General features: G+C 34.8%; 1 long non-coding RNA gene across 1 annotated transcript in view; it reads right to left on the reverse strand.

The window, feature by feature from the left end:
• LOC116866870 overlaps nt 1–15,849 on the reverse strand; it is a 90,049-nt gene extending 74,200 nt beyond the window's left edge. Inside the window, exons 1-3 of the long non-coding RNA XR_004382499.1 lie at nt 15,787–15,849; nt 11,755–11,916; nt 3,806–3,949 (exon numbers count right to left, since the gene is read on the reverse strand). This is a non-coding gene — a long non-coding RNA (uncharacterized LOC116866870). The remainder of the gene's footprint in view (nt 1–3,805; nt 3,950–11,754; nt 11,917–15,786) is intronic.
• Between the last annotated feature and the right edge of the window lie 399 nt (nt 15,850–16,248).

Genomic DNA, 16,248 nt, shown 5'->3' on the forward strand with positions numbered 1-16,248 from the left:
AAAAGAAGATTTCCATCTTAACATATGTCAAACTCCCATCGACTCAACTGAAAAGGGCCCTTTTACTGGTGCTATTGTGGAAGCAATTCCTGGGTCTCAATTCATTCTTGAGCAGTCTGCTCTTACATGCTTTTACATTATGCTATCTTCTTTCAACACAGCCTATTTACAATAGAGACAGAGCATGGTAACCAATTCCTGAATCTTTCCCAGAGACAAAACACTCTAACAGCTTCCCCTGCACTTGACACTACATCACACCGCTGTCTTTAATGACGGGCCACACCTAACCCTTTCCCATAGACTGCGGTTCCATTTGAATTACTGTTACTTCACACTGTGGATGAATGGAACAGCTAAAATTTATACACATTCTAGACACCACTTCCTATGCATCCATTCTTCAGGAAGGCCTCCAGAGTTGTTAAGAAAGTCTAAAATGAGTAAGTATTGACCATGTAAAAAACTTCATTACATACGTCATGCACTAATAAAAGAAAAGTTCTAGGAGATAAGTATAACCCAGAGAAAAATATTTCCTGAGTAAATGGAAAGATGAGTAATTCCTAAAGACCTTGCAAACTTAGAAAAATATCTATCAATGATTAGGAGATTTAGAAGCACAGCCTAAGTAATAGAGGGAGGAAAAAAATTAAATTTACAGAAGTATGGTTAAGCACAGGTATTACTAGGAAAAAGGATCTGTGGTACATCAGAATGGAAGATGAACTTGTAAATAATGTTTTATTTATAACATTGTCTAGATTTTTTAACACAACAAAAAGAATACAATATAAAAAACATTATAAAATATATACAGAAAATTCTTTATTGAGAAACAAATTATAGAATATTAATTCTTAGTTTTGAAGAAATCCTGGGAAGTGCTGAGAATTGAGCCTTGGAAATGATAAAAGCATTAAAAATGCCATACAGGTAGCAAATCACAGAACTAAGATTCAAATCTATCTCTGCATTCCACGCTCTTACCCACTCTTTTAACTTGCTCTGCCCTTTGGGTCCTGCCAACAAATAAGTTGCAATGTAATAGGAAGATAAAATATGGCTATTGGTTTGGATTTATTAATTTGAATTTCTAAATAAAGGAGGAATAATAGTTTAGGAGAGTTTTAGAATTTTGAGCCTGGGTGAGTGAGAGAATTATCATTCCCTGAAAGGATAATAGAGAAAAGGAAGAGATTTGAGTAAAATGGCCACCTGCTTTTTCCCCTAACTTTGCATAGGCCCTCTGCTCCCTCAAATTCTGGCAATCACTTTTATACATTCCACGCAGGAGAATAGAAGTTATCTCTCTGGGAAATACACCATCTCACAAAGGAAGACCTGAAGATTCTGATATTGTGTTCCCCAAAGAAATGTCCCAGTCAGATATACAGAAGGAACCACAGTCAACAAACACCATCCACATGCTCAGAGCTTTCTAGAAACAATTTAGTGCCACATTATGGAATATTAGCAAATAATTTAAAAATCTGATCTTCTAAAGAAATAGTCTAACATGAGAGAAACTGAAATAATAACAGAGATGAAAGGTGAAAGCACTTGAGATTTTATGCAAAAGAAACTTTTTTTTAAAATTTCTAATCAATATTCTCAAAAAGATAGGAGATTCTGCATTCATGAAACAATAATAAATAACTTAAAATATTAGGAACATTCAAAAAAGGAATATTCTGATTGAAAAGTGATCTTGAAAATTAAAAATGTGATAGTAGAAATTAAACAAAAAAGTGTAGAAGATAAAGAAATTTCTCAGGAAATTAAAAAGGACAGAAAGTAGGGGAGAAAAGTGAGAGAATTAGAGGGTCAGTCCAAACGATCCACTATCCAAGTCATCAGAGTTCCAGGAAAAAGAGAACAAAGGGAAGAAATCATCTTCAAGAAAATATTCACAAATAGGAGACATGAGTTTCCAGACTGAAGAGACCTACTATGTGCCCGCCATTATAGATGTCATTAAATACACAGTAAGGCAAACCACTATACTACAATGGGAACCAAAGTAAAGTTCTAATCACCCCCTTAAAAATTTTATCACTAAACTCCTCATTGAATTTTCTGCCCTGAAACTGCATACAATGGGTAATGAATTGCTTGGGCATACTATTAGCACAAATAAATAAAATATAAGCCCAGTTTATAATCACTTCAATTTATATGAGCCTCAAACCAAAAACCTTGAAAATCAAAAGAACTCCAATACTTAGAAACTGTAACTGGTGTGAATTGTACATAATTTTTATTTTAAAATATTCCAGGAAATTGAGAGTAACAGAATTATTTCAAGAGGGTAATTAGAAAGATATAATAAAATGTTATTTGAGTAAAAAGAGAAATGTATGCTTTTAACATTACTCAAACTTTTATAAACTCTTGATGGATTCTAAAGGCAGTCCTCTAAGATAGAAGAGGCAAGACAGACACCCTGCAGCCCATTTATGGATAGTTTTTCCTCTTTGCCTGAGGTCCTTGACTGGTCATAAGAGCCAGAAGAACCAATAGCCTGATTCCCAGCCCAGAGTTCGTACCTCTCATTAAATAATAGACTTTTATCCAAATTTCCAACCAAGATGCTTTCTCTATTCTCTAAAATATGCTATAAATTTGGAAAACAGAAATATAAAAAGCAAGAGGATGGCACCAATTTTATTTTATGAAAAACTATGATAATATTAATTCAGTAATAATGAATACTTAATAAAATAAACAGAAAATAGAAATCAATAGATAACTGTACAGTATCCAGTGGTTCCATCCTTAGTAATATCATAGAAATACAAAGAACACAAAAGATACAGATTAAGTTGGCTCAATATTTCATACATGTATTTAGTAAAGTCATGAGAGTTTATATACATCCAAAACTAATATTCTCCACCTTTGTAACCATTGACTCTCACAATGACCTATTATTTTTTCTGGATAATAAATTTTTATATGGAGAACTGCATTACTTTAAAGAAATTTAGTATTATGTGTAAAGATAGAAAACCACCAAAAAAGCACATATGTCACCGATTTAAGTATATTTTTGTCTTTCAGAGAAACTTTAATTCATTTTAACTTTCTTTAACTCAAAGTGGTTTAGTATTCTTTCCTTCAGCATATGCTTTTTTGAATTAGTAAAGTGAAAGCGTAAGAAAAAGAGCTTGATATGGTTAAGTATTTTGAAAGTAATAGCATTGATCATTTTAGCAATTAATAACCTACATTTCAACTTATATTATCATATTGCTTTCCAGAAACAACTCAATCTCTAGAGACTTAGAATGTAAAGGACACTGAAGAATTAAACTATAGTATAAAACAAAAAAAAATATTTCAAGAGTATATTTAAAATGTGTTTGAGGGGCTTGATAACTAATCAATACTGTTAATTCCCCATATTTGGAATTTCCCCCATACACACACATATGCCTACACATTTTTTATAAGCCTTTACTATGATTATTGCACAACAGAAATTGTAAGAAACAAAAGAGTAATATCAGCGAGAGAGAATTTCACAGAAAATACTGATTACATTTGATATGGTTTGAAAACTGGCTTTGAGTGAGTATCTGCTTAGAGAAATGCTTGGAGGAAGAATGTCCTTGGGAACAATCATAAACAGAAAACTCTATAGACTGGATTTACAAAGAAATAAATATATACATAGTCTATAAAGGCAATGTCTTGAGAGCTATGCTGGCAATTTTCCAGGAGCTCTGGGAACATGCCTAATTTCCATCTAAATTTGCACACATCTTTATTGCAATCTCATACCCTGTGAAGATTTACTCACTCTCATGTCCTTTGGCACAAGGGGAGAAATGAGATGTTTCTCTCTTTCTCTCTCTCTCTCTCTCTCAGAACAGTCAAATCAGTGATGTCCTTGTAGACCATAAGGAGTCTAAATTGCATTCCTTAAGACCTCTCCTCGGTATCACTGATATTTAAAAAATGGAAAAAATTCAGTCACTGCACAACTGGGAATGACAACAAATAATCTCCATCCTGGGAATTGAACTGTACAAATGAAATACTGAATGAGACTACATCCATTGTAATCTCTCTGTAACTCATCCCACCTGTGCATGAAAAACCCATATTATCAAATAATTTTGTGATGAGGTTGCTAAAGTCGACATCCCTTCAAATGGATCACTTCTTGCATGTCCATTTGAAAGTGCATTCCATTCAGTTACTCCTAACCTCTCTTCTTCTGTTTTCTTCCTCTCAGAGTCCAATTCCCAATTCTAGAAAAACCCTCCTGGACTAATCACCATTGTGTCACAGCCCTCTGTTCTCACATTTACTGCTAAATTTTTGAGAAAAACTTCAGGGTTTCTTTCTCTACTTCTTTGACTCCTCCCATCCTCTTGTAATCTGTTTCTGTCCCATAAAGGATGGAAACTACTACTTAAATGTCACCAAAAACTTATGAGTCATCATTCCAAGGGTGTCCTTCAACTCTTATCAACAATGATGATGGTGAAGACCATGGTGCTGCTGATCACAATGACACTGATGGCTGACCTCACTGAACAGGAACCGAATGCTTGCCACAGCGCTCAGCATTTCCCATGTGTTAGCAAATTCGTTCCCATAATAACCTTTTCTTTAACAACATTTTTTTAAGCAGCATCTTGAAAAAAAATTGCACCTTCGAGAATGGACTGATTTTCCCTGGGGTTGCCCAGTGAGTAAGTACTTGACTGCTTTGCAGCATTTTGTATAGTTTCCATTTTCATGAATAATTCATACTTTCTTCCTTGTTGCCCTCTTACCCCATCCTGCCTGGCTGTCCTCCTGGCTCATTCTCCCTCTGTTAATTCCCTTCTTCCACGCATCCTTCTCATGTAGGCTCATCCACCCCTTGATATGATCATTTCATACCATATCAATCATCTACTCCAGATGACTTCCAGGTTTTGGATTCTGGCCTAGAGTTTCCTCCTATTTGAGGGCATATGTGGCAATGGTGCCCTTTTTCTTTTCCCTTCCCTCTATAGATCTCTTGCTCTTTCTCATCATTCCCAGCCAGTCAATCTTGGAAACACACAGTTTCTGTATAAACACAGTTTACACTATGCCTTATGTCCTTCTACCTCCCTTTTCATTTCAGCTGTCCAATTGAAGAATCACAGTTCCTACACAATACGAGAAAAAAACTAAAACTAAGAACTTAGAATTAGAAAGTCCTAAATATGAACAATGGCTTGGGAACTTACTGTGTGTTCTTGAACAAATTATTTTATCCTTGTATATCTTGGTTTTCCCCTTGATAAAATGCAAATAATACAGTGTTGTTGTGTGGATTAAATGAAATCATAGATGGAGCTCAATTATATAATGATTCCCAAAAAAAGCCTTTATTATATTATTAACCCCAATTCTTGACCCCAGATTCTTCCCCAACCCACTTGTAATAAAGCAATTCAAAAAATTTTCCTGATTTCTTTTCATGACTAACTTCCCTTAAGCTTTCATGATTTTATTCTGGCCTTCTTCTCTAGGTTTACTTTCCATTATAGTGTCTATCATTTCTCCATCCCACCACCAATGCTTAATCCCTATGGCTCATTTGACACAACTTTTCTTATCCTTCCCAGGCTTTTCTTAAATATTTCTCTCTCCTCAATAGTTATTTCAATATACTTTGAACTTAATATTTACAAATCAAAATTCAATCCTTCTTTTAGGATAGAGATAAAATTTCAGACAATCGAAATTATTGTTTCCTAGAATCAACCGGCTAAGATGAATGTGTCCTCTATGTGCACATACCAGCGTAAGTTCTATTTATCAAAATCTGCCCTTCATTGGTATTACTTATTTAAGTGTCTGTCTCACCACAGACAGGAGGACACAGGCCCTGCTGGTCCTGTTTCGGTTCTCTCATTTTCCCTATCCAGTGCTCTGCACAGAGTCAGCCCTTGATAAATATTAGGTATGTTTAAATAACTCAAATCCTTTCAGACTTAATATCCTCTACAAGTAGTAACAGGGAAAAGTTTCAATTTTCTTAATATCAGAGTCTCCTCCAGGAAGACCTTGGTCTTTCTGGAAGGTCTACTTTGCTGTGCTTATTGGGATGAGACATCCATACAAGGAATATGAGACCCATAAGGGGGCATATTTGAAAAAACAAACAGATGGTCTAAAAAGTGCTTTCTAAAGATAGTTGGTTCAGCTAAGTGCAGCCTTTGTCAATGATTGAGGCATATGAACTTGAAAAGGGAGCTGAATTTCTTAGGACAAGAGAGTAGACTTGAAGGAAAGATGGTTTGATGTTGAGGGAAGACAAGGAATCTATGTCTGTGGGAAAAACAAAGATGTCTAATGGGCATTTTCTTCACATGTTGCCAGGTGCAGTCAAATATAAACTACCTTTCCAACATGCCCCCTACCCACCCACCATGAAATTGTCTGTTAAATTCTACATTGCCTTCAAAGCACTGTAAAGTTCAAACTGGTTCAGGAAGGATATGTTGAACTGAGGTCTTCTTCAAAATGGACACAAGATAAGAACTTGAATGGATCAACCACTTGGGGATGATATTTATATAATATTCTATAAATATAGTGTGTTTCCAGGAGATGGGGATACAATAATTTAGTGTGATGACCATCATCTGGTCTCTTTTTTTACTTTATGCCCCAAATTCTATGTATGCCTGAGTAAGTATCATCACCACTCAACCAAACATTTATGGAGAGTCAACAGAAGATAGTATTCTATTAAGTAGAAAAGAAAAGAGAAAGAAAAAAAAAAAAACTACTGTTTTTACCAATAATATCTCCCACTGACAATATCCAGGTACTGTTCTAAAAGTTTATTATCTCATTTAATCCTACCTATAGCTCAATATTACTAGTATTCCCATTTTACAGGCTTAGAGGCTTTGAGCAGTTGAGTAATTTACCAATAATCCCACAGCTAGTAAGAAACAGGTTCAGAGGTTAAGTCTGTTTTCATCTACCTTAATGCAGATGTTTTTAACCATAGTATTTACAGCTATTAAGGGGTCCCAAAGGTGTATAACATATAAAATGGTTACAACTTATTTAGACAGATTAAATAAATACTCCTTGAATGATAACCCAGAATGTTTGGATTTGAGTTCCTAATTTCAATTTTCAGAAATAAAAAATAGACATTTGAGACTTAAAAATTCAAATTGTCTCAAAGTCCTGTATATTTTTGTATATTTCTTATTTTTTTCTTTTTTTCTTTTTTTGTATATTTTTATATTTTGTATATTCAAATTGTCTCAAAGTCCTGTGTAGCATTTTCAACCAAGCCTGGTGGGCCTGACCATCTTTAGACAAAAGGAATGCCAGATTGACCACTGTGCTGAACAGCACTAAATAAACCAAACAGATTGGTTGCCTTGGTGAACCAGGTAAAGACAATCTGAACAGGTATCCATAAATATTACTAAAAAACATTCTTTGAATCTTTAAAAATTGTCTACTTTATTTTCTTGGCCTTCTAGTAGCCTTTTAATTAACATCTTACTTGATTTAGAATACTTTTTCCCCATTGCCTACAAGCAAATACACTATATAGTCTAATATAATTTTTAATTTCCTCTGCTGTACTGGGTTAAATGGCTATTATATTTTCACAATTTCATTTCGAGGTAGTCCTAAATTGTAAGCCAGTAAATTGTTGTGTTTCTACATTATGAATTTCCTAAGACAAACATCATAATTGTGTTCCTTTTCCTACTAAAAAAAAAATCACAGTTTATTCTTGGGAATCATTTTGATGAGAGAAAATCGTTAGGAATTATGCAAAAGTGAAGTTAAAGTTGATGTTGTTCAAGTAAAGAAAAATAAGAAATTTTGATTGGGAATTAACACAAGAATTGCTCTCTCAATAGAGACTTATAAATTATATAAATAAATAAATATTAATTTGAATAAGGCTCAGAGTTCCAGGAGAACACATAGCAAGAAGTTCAAAGTTAAAGTAGACATTAAATACTGCTTCAGGAATAACACAAAGGCCAAATGATCTGAGATAAAGGAATGCCAGTCATATATTGAATTTAAAAATAAATAATGTCCTCTTATTCAATCTGTACCAACCCTAATTACATAACAAGATTTAAATTTATGTGACAGACATAAGTGAGTTCACATTTTTTTACCTTGTCACTTTATTCCATAAGTTAATATGGGCTTCACCTGAAGGAAAGAAAGTTACCAGAATGCACTATCAGAGAATGCAATCCTTTACATGAGAAATCTTAGTGGTTTATATTAGGTTCTCGGTATGTTGGTATGGTATATAATTACATGATTAGGTAGGTTTGTTCTTAATCCTCTTCTATGTGCCCAGTAGACCAGAATGTCTCTTTTGGAGGTTAAGATACAAATTACCTAATTAAGACTTACACTCTGTATAATAAAAATCACATATATGAAATTTATGCAGTACATAGATGGTTATCCTGTATATTCCATTGTTTTGTGTTGTTTTTTATAGAAGGAACAATAAAGTAACATTTTGAGAGCTATTCTATCAAATTTTACTTTTTATTTTGAATTTTAATCTAGTTTACTTAAAAATATATACTTTTATGTAGGAGACATGTACCTTAAATATATATTACATAGGAGACAATTTCAAGAACATTTGTATGAATGCTAAATATGTAAGGAGAATCTTTATATGGGTATGAAGAATGAAGAAAAAATTATTTGCTTTATGTTACCATGAAAATTTATTTCCTCCTTTATTTGAAAGAGAGAACTAAATAGTTTATAAAGGTGACGTTTTTATTGTAATCTGCTTCTGAAAAACATTCTAGCTCTTCATCCCAGTCTCTCATCCTGCTCTTCTCATCATACCTTCTCCATCTATTTCCTCTTCCAAAACTCTAACAAGTAGCCTTAAATTTAAACTTTGAGCCAAGCATTCCACTAATGTCTTTTTGCTTGGTGAGATACTTTGTGTCCACAATTCTGTCAAAAATGAATCTATTTAACAGAAGTCATTATTCCATTCAGTTATTAATAGCACAAATAAATGCACATCTGTTATATATCAGATTCTGTTCTAGGTTCTAGAGAGACAGCAGTGCATATCAGATAGAAAGATCCTTGTCCTCACCCATCCTGATTTCTCATGATGAATTATTTCCTTTGAGTTGATCACGTAATCAAGCCAATCCCACATCTACACTCCTGGGTCTCAGGCCAGTCCTAACTGTGTCAACATAAAGTAAATTTTAAGCTTTTCAAGGTCATTTGAAGGGCCTCTATTCATTTTGGAAATACATGAGAAAGATATAAGGAAACATGTGCTTTCTTTGGATGGCTTAAGGACAGTAGAGTACTGGTGTGGAAGTGGAATGAAGGGCGGACAAGCTCAGGGAACTTCTGACTGTGGGAGCCTGCTGCCCCATTACTGAAGCCTCACAGCTGGAGAACAAGGGGACTGGGCCCAATATCTAGAGAAAGTGATGTCAATAACCACAAGAGATACTTCTCCAGGAACAAGGTAGAAGACTGGATTGGTGGTTCTAGTTCTATGAGTGAGCCTCACGGATTCTGGGGGAGGATTGATTCTGACAGAAGACAGAAAGAGAACTGAGAGCTTGTCATGGGCCAGCCCCAATAGTGGGGAGTTTTGCCCTGGGAAACAATGACTGAGGATATATGTGTGAGGATATATGAAGTCAGACAAGGAATGCTCCGGAATCCCATCATGTAGCACCGCTGTAGGCTTTGCAGGGGTCCTGACAAATGGGGCCTAACTAAATGGCAGGTAGAAGCCTCAGACTTTTCTCTCAGCAAAACTTTGGGAAGCAGAATACTGAATGCACACCACTTTTCTATCAGCCAAGCCCCTGGAGTTCTCGAACAATTCAGAAGGTAGGAGGAGGCCTCTCCCTATGGTAGACTTCCTGTTAATAAGCATGTGTGGGGGTGGAGTGATGTACTGAAATAAGGAAATTATTACCAGACTTGTACTTTAGGATATTGAAGAAGTACATTCAGGTTGCATTAAGTTAATATCTAATTAGTATTTATCATTTGTTTGACTTCTTTATATTTACTCTTTATACTGAGGAGGAGGAAAGTTTGAACAACAACAAAAAGATGCTTAAACTCTGAATTGAAAGGGGACATCCGATTTTTGTAACAACTCTTCTTCCTAACCCTATAAATATAAACCAAGACAGAAAAAAAATGAAAAAAAAATGTGCTGCTTCCTGGCTCTACTCAACTTTCTGCTGCATTTTACAACTACTCCCCACTGTGCTATCCTCAGAGGAGATAAATGAAAGCTATTTATTACCAGACTTTTCCCAACCTCCATCTTTTTATTCCCTTGGGTCCATACACTTGAAGACTGTAATTGTGTCCTAACTGAAATAAATCTTATATGGAATATCTAAGTTCAATAAGGAAGCTAAAACACCACCATACCACTTTTTGATAGAGTGGACAAAATAACTTTTGCCTCTGAGGACTTCTAAATTACAAACGAGTAAGAGCATCTAAGACAACAAACTCATTAACCTTGCTTTTAAGGCCCTGCGGGATCAGGTCCCTACCCACCTGCACCCTATCTCACTCCTTTCCCTGCACATCCTTGAGTTTGGATGCTTTGTTCTTCTTTCAGGTCCTTGTACACATTATGCTGCTATATGCCACAAAAGCTTTCTCCACTACTGCCTCTGCACAGAAACCTCCCTTCACCTTTTCCACTAGTTAATTCATCTTTCAGATGAATTAGAGACAGATCAAACTCCCTACTACATGTTCTTATGATGGGAGAAGCTTCCAACACAGTTACTATTTTGCATTATGATTACATTTTAATGCCCTCTCTTCCCTCAAGATTGTAAGTTCCAATAGAGCTGCATTCCAATAGAACGGCTAAGATCCTTATTTTCTTATTCTCCATTGTATATCTATTCCTTGTACAAGGTAGTTATTTAATTAGCATTTACTCAATGACCGAATGAATGGAGGAAGTGAGGATCTCAATAACCTGTAATAGTTGTGTCAGCAATAATAAAATCATATGTTAAATGAGTAAATTCAAATTCCAACATTTATAACCATAGAACCAACAACACAAGCATGGAAGGGGGAGCATGAAACATAAGGGTAGCTCATACAAAATATGTTTCAGTGTTCTAATTAATTATAACTTCCTATGAATCAACAGTATGACAAACAAAATCACTGGCAGTCTAGTGCCCAAAATCATAAGAGATTTTACCTTTACAGTCGAAATTGATCTGCATGTATCAAGAAAACTGTGGAATGATATTTTTATAGGAATGCCAATAAATTGGAGCATATTCAGAGAAAAGAAATTGCCATGAGGAAAGATGGGAAGCCATTGCAGTCACTGAAAAAAACTATCTTGTATTTTTTAATTCATTCATTCACTCATTGAATTCATTAAATGAACGTGATTGAGAGTATCATACAAGGCACAAATCTGGGTAGTTGGATATAACAGCAAGCAAAGGAGACAATGATCCCTGCCTCATGTAGCTTGTGTTCTTTAATATAATAAACAAGGGAAGTAGAAATTTGAACAATTAAATGGATCCAGCATGCTAGTGTGGGAAAAGGGTGGGGTGACATGTTAAAGCATTAGTACTGTAATGAGAGGTGATATTGGATCAAAGTATGGAAATAAGGAAGAGAGGCAACCACAGGGATATTTAGGGAAGAATGTTTTAGCCAAAGGAAACAATCAAGTGAAAGTCTTACTTCAAGATAGAGATTGCCTGGCATATTGGAGGGTCAGTCACAAGGCCAGTATGGCTGAGGCAGAGCAAGTCAATGGGGAGAGTTCAGGAGAGGCTGCCTGAGAAGTAGCCAGAAGCCAGATCACAGAAAACTTTGTAGGCCATGGCATGATATCAGTGTTTTCTGTGAGATGAATTACCCAATGAGACTGGGTAAAAATCTATGTAAAGTGAACCAAAGCATGGAAAGTATAAGACAGTAAAATGTAACTCCATTTTAAAAGCATCACTAAGAATTAACATCATGAATAATAGAATGGGCTATCTCACCCATGGGCAAAATTATTATTTTTTTAACTCATAACTTTAATAAAATAGGTGTTGAATGTATATCCTTTAATCCATGTCCAACTTATTTGTGGAAAAATGGAGGCAAAAGACAAGAAATACAAGTGGAATGAGATTTCAGGACCTCATAAATTCTATGTGATTTTTCGTTTTATCACATTCTAATGCAAATATTCCCTCATGGTGAATCAGAACTTAGGGGAAAAGTCCCCAAATAACAGAATTTTAGTGCAGTTAGCATGTTTCAAATAACATGTAATACTATATAATATTTTTTAAATATTATGCTAAAGTACATAATTATAGGCTTATAACAGGGATATATACACTATATGTGAGTGTATAAAAAGAGAAATATTACACAAATATTAAATATTGTAATATTAATACATAATATAATGAACACTGTGTCACAGATGTGAATATATGTCATTTAAGACGGAGCATGATTTGCTTCTTACCATTTTTATCCCCCTGGAGCAGGTCTGTTATATAATGAAAGCAGTAAGATTTCCTTTTTCAATCAGAAGATTTTACAAAGTGAGATTTTAAAAATATATCTTTTGAAAACATTTTTAAATAATTTCTAAGTGTTACATAGTTTCTATTTGTTATCCTAGTTGAAAATAACTAGAGGAATTTAACTTGACAAAAATGCACCTCAATACACCATTCAGCTTTTTAAAAATAAAGCTACTTCCTATATTTAAGCTGTGTATCCATCCTGTGAATTCTTTATGAGGGAAAAAAAATATACAAAAGAACACGCGCGCACACACACACTATACCATGCCTCTGCACCCCCATACACACTTTCTTAAAAATGTTTCCATTTGCTCCTCAGAAGTCACCAAGTAGCAAACCTAAGTGATTAGACTAACTCATCCAGCTCACTAGTCAATTTAGAAAGAGAAGAAGGTCTTCAGAGTGAAGTAAGTGGACAGATTGAAGAACAAGGAGGGGGGTAATGTTTTCTGGAAGTAGCTCTTAGAAATCCTGTTCACAGCCTGGAACTGCATAAATTTTCTCTGCATATGTTATTGCTACCTTGGGGGCCATGATAGCATATGCATTTTGGTTTTTTCAAAAAATAGATGTATGTACATGAATATGTGTGTTTAATGCATAAATATTATGATGATTTTTCTTTCATGGGACTCTGTAGTCCCTTCAGACTGTACTATAGTATATACAGTAAATAATCAGTAATCCATTGAGAATGTATATATTTTTTAAGAAACTACAATGTAGGGTTGAAATGGGGGCTGAATATTATTGCCCAATTTAGAATATCTCAGAAGTGAAAAATTATCAAGCAAAATAAACTCAGCAAGACAATACAGACATTTGGTGGCAACACTGATTCCAGCAGAAGAATAAATATGAATATATAAACTGGAACACACAATCTCGGAAAAGCAAGAAAATCACACTTACGCATCAGTGTAACAGCTAGGAAAGTTAAAAAAGCAAGTTAATGTATTGTTACATGACATTATGTAATACGCTTAGAAGAAAATATAACTGCTGGTCAGGTGATTTTAATAAAACCAGTAAGTTTAGTTTCTTGAACACCTGTAGGTTATTATTGTAAAAAGAATGTTATTATTTGAATGTAAATTTAGTCCTTGATGTATTTTGTTTTTTCACGAAAGGTATATGTTCAACATACTTAGTCTTACTATTCTTTGTATACATGATAGAACAAGATGATAAAAGCAAATGATTGTAATATATTTGGTTTCTCAGTAAGTTTCCTCAAACATAGACTGACAAATCTAATATGAATCCCCAGAATTTCAGTTACTTCTAAGCGTCAGTACTCTGGAATATATAAAATAAATAAATGATCAATGAAATGAAATATGACAAAATGTTTCATATTGATGTTTTCTTCCTTCAAAAAATGCCTTTTTGGTTAATGCCCCAAGTCACTTTTTCCATACATTTCTTTTTCACAATGTATAGATTTCCTAGTTCTGATCTCAAGTTCAGGGAGCCTGGGGAGAAGTGGGAGATTTCTTCAAACCAGGGCTGTTCCTCAGCCTTTCACATGAGAAAATTGTTAGGAGCATTAAAGTATTTCTGACTATGCTGCATTCCTTTGTTCAGAGTGAGTTTTGGGAACACATCCTTTTCTCATTATATTTCCATAAAATATATTTGATCTATTCTATTCTTAGAATACCTCTGATGTGGTCTGTGAGTGGAGTGCAGTATAAAAATATTTCTTTTTTATATGAGACAAAATGTTTCCATTTCTTAGACACATAAAAAAAATTCACTATATAGCACTCTAAGAAAGTAAAACTTGTCCAATACATTTTCGTACTACTCAAAACAGACCACAGAGGCCCCCTCTTCCTCTATTGTAGTTCAGAACCTCACCCAAGGCATGGAGCCCTCTGCAGAACAAAAGGAAATTGGGAAGAAAAGAGAGCCAGAAGAACCGGGAAAGATTCTGGATAATCTGACTAGGAAAGCAAGTTTATATTTAGAAGAACCGAAGTAAGTTACCCCTCTTCCTTTAAGACTAAATGAGCTCAACTAAATTTGTATTAGGAACTAAAACATTGTCAAAAATTTTAAGTTTAATGTGAACAGTTAACGTTTCCAACTGGCGGCAAATAGTTGAAATGTTTGCTTGGTTAATTCGATTTAGAAACCACTAGAAGCCAAACAAGTCTTTCTTGCAGTTTTCTACCACACGCCCTGGGTACACAGCACCAGGCCACACATCTACAACATGGCCTGGTTAGGGCTGTTGATCGTTCTTCCAAGAGCAAGCCATTCTTTTTGAGAACATTTTCTTCAAATACTTGTCTTTGGCATTCCCTTCCTAAGAGAACAACTATCTAAATCTAGTTTGTCAGGGTCCATTTGAAACGAAACATTAATCCTGAAGGAGTGCCACCCACAAACTCACTCCAAAACCAAAGACTTAAGAAATCTACCGCTAACTTTCTTTGATTACTCCTGTGATTGCACATGTACAATGTTTATGGTAAATATAAAGGTCTGTTTAAGGCAAGACTTTGGTGTCTCTCACCACAACATCCAGCATGCGCCGATCAGTGAATGATATGGTAGTTACCCAATAAATACTTGCCAAAAACATGAATAAGCGAATGAGTTGGGAAACTGGACTTCATTCTCTAGTCCCTTAATCGCTGAAGGGAAAATATTCAAAGTAACAATAATTGGTCCAGTTAGACTGAGAACTGCTGATTATCCAAGAAGACCCTATCCTTCCCAGATGAGATGATTGACTATGTATTTGAGAAACAATGGCTCCTTGCAAAAGATACTAACATTGCAAAAGTTACAGACATGTCTGAATTCTTTTTGTAAGACATAAGTGCAATGTTTCAAAAAGTCTAAATATTTCTGTATTGGAGTAAAATAGTGAATATTGCTATAGTGTTAGGCTTCCATATAGCCTCCCATCTATCACAGATTCAATGTCATTGATACTATTGCTATTGATATTAGACCAAAATAAACAGACATATGAACATGAGTTCTGCTAAAATGAGATAGATGTAAAATCATGCAATAACATAACAGACTTATGAAGAAAATGACAGTGGGGCAAAATACCCAAAAAACTTATGAGGGACTCAGAAATCTAATGAAAATTGTAGCATAGTTTAGACATGATAAATGGTTAATAAATGCATAAATATTATAGCAAATGTCAATTTACCTTGAAAAAGACCTGAATTTTGCTTGTGGAAGTGAGTCTCAGAAGGATTTAGCTCATGTCTTAAGTGAAGACGTGAATGTAGGACTACATGAAATGAGACAGAAGGGTGTGGCTCCTACTACACGAAGCAAACATGGTGGCTAGCAGACAAATGAGATGTGTGTGGGTGTGTGGGTGTGTGGGTGTTGTGTGTGTTCCTAAGCAACTTGATTCTACGGCTTGTGGTTTTCTATGTTTACTCACCTTTTATTTCTCATAGACAAAATTGTGCATAAGCGAGAGCAAAATTTGCATTATGCAAATTGTTCCCTAATATATTAATCACATTGGAACAAATTCATGTCTTCAAAATGAGTGTTACAGCAGAACTGCCTCTACCATATTCCAACCGAATGAAAGAGAAACTCTGATATAAATCTCAGCCTAATCAACACAGGATTATTCTAGCAGTTTGCATTTGAT

Source organism: Lontra canadensis, unplaced genomic scaffold, assembly GCF_010015895.1.
Source record: "Lontra canadensis isolate GAN:19392208 unplaced genomic scaffold, GSC_riverotter_1.0 scaffold11, whole genome shotgun sequence".
Lineage (NCBI taxonomy): Eukaryota > Metazoa > Chordata > Mammalia > Carnivora > Mustelidae > Lontra > Lontra canadensis.